Source organism: Tamandua tetradactyla, chromosome 4, assembly GCF_023851605.1.
Source record: "Tamandua tetradactyla isolate mTamTet1 chromosome 4, mTamTet1.pri, whole genome shotgun sequence".
In the NCBI taxonomy this organism is placed as follows: domain Eukaryota; kingdom Metazoa; phylum Chordata; class Mammalia; order Pilosa; family Myrmecophagidae; genus Tamandua; species Tamandua tetradactyla.
This window is the reverse complement of record NC_135330.1, coordinates 126,928,945-126,930,799: the sequence shown is the minus strand read 5'-3', so window position 1 is coordinate 126,930,799 and position 1,855 is coordinate 126,928,945.

The window sequence follows — 1,855 nt, the reverse complement described above, 5'->3', positions numbered from 1 at the left end:
CAAAAACAACAAGAAGCTCAACAACAGCAATTACCCAAAGGAGTCAAGATCAGTCCTTCCAAGAATAACATGCACACACCACACAGACCCCCTAAGGGAGTTTGTCCTGTCTCCTTAGTTGATACAAATAATTTGGTACGTTCATCCCAACTTAGCATTTGTCCCAACTTTAGAGTTCCCACAGAACACTTTGTTGGCCACAAAACAGTCTATTTTAGTTACTGCCAAGACCCTAACATATACTGCCTCCATCCCGTTTTGGAATTCCAAATTCTTCCCCCAAGTTTAGATTCTAATTCTTTCGTCTCTTTCATCTGTACAAGGAACTTAAACAGCATTTTAAGTTCTCCCCATTGCAAGTTTTCTGTAAGTCTTAACTTATTTCCAAATAGAAAGTTCATCTTTAGGTTCTGCTTTCAGGATACTCAATCTAGGACATAGCCACTAAATTATATATTAAAAAAAAAAAATCACATACCACATGGTATTCAGCCTGTTGGCAATTGAATCATATCCCCTACAAGACCTTTTCAAGTCATCTGTGCCTTAGCCCTATATGACTGGAGTCCTTATAAGCAAAGGAAATTTGGACATGAAAGTAGAAGCCACAGGAGGAGGCCAAAGCCAAATCATCATGTGACAAAGGCACACAAGCCTCCTTCAGAAAACCAGACTTCTGGGGAAGTGCGGCCCCACCAGTACCTTGATTTCACACTTCTAGCCTCCAGAACTGCAAGACAATAAATTCCTGTTGTTTAAGCCAACCAGCCTGCAGTATTTGTCATAGCAATCCTGGAAAATTAAAACATGCAAGAATCAGGTTTAGAGAGAATTTTTCAGTCATAATTGCATGTATTAGAAAAAATAAATGCTGATAATTGATGTATGCATGCATCTCTAAAAAACACGGGGTTGGGTGGCAGCAAGTAAATCCAAAGGAAGAAGAAAAGATGACAGAAGAAAATAACAAAATTCAATGTAGCTATTACTTACAATGAAAATGCACCTACCTAGCTGGCTCAACACACCTTGCTGGTGGGCAGTGCTCTGTGCCTGCTGGAGCTCAGATCTCCAGGCCACCAGTCTACTGGCCAGAGAGAAGTACATCACCTGCTTGGAAAATCCCCAAACAATCCACCTGTGAATTTCAGCAAATCCCCAAGTGATACAACTTAAGGAAAGAAAAAGGTTTCTTCCCTGCCATCACTTCTCTCCAACTCCTAGAACTGACTTTTACTCATAGCAGCAAATTTTGTTAGCAAAATTTTACTGAATTATTCAGGAAATTTTAATGTGGGGAGACTCTAAGCCTTATTCACCTCCTCCCAACCCTCACTGATAACTATTACTGTAGTCCACCTTTAGTTGTCAATGTATGGGGTCCAAATAAAAACATAAAGCTAGTTGATAGGCCCTGGGTGTGGTCTGGGAGACAGAAAGGCTTAATGGTACAGAATTTCTGTTGGGATGATGAGAAAGTCCTGGTGATGGATGGTAGTGATGGTCACACAACACTGTGATTGTAACTGACACCACTGAACTGGTGACATGTACTTGGAAGTGTTTAAAATAGGAAACGTTATGTTGTATATATGCTACTGCAGTAATTTTTTTAAATGTGAACAAAAATAGTGAACATGCACACAAGGAGGGTGTGATTATGGAAAAACATAAAGAGGAGGAAAAACATTCAGAGGAGAAAGTGATTGATTCAATATAGAAACACAACAGTGGATGAAAGAGCTGAGCAGCTTTGCCTTCTTTAGCAAGAGGAAACTGCTCGTGCTTTCATTTTTATCTTTGTTTCCTTCTTTCCTTTTAATATCTTTCCTATAAATGTAACCCTCTGAATTTC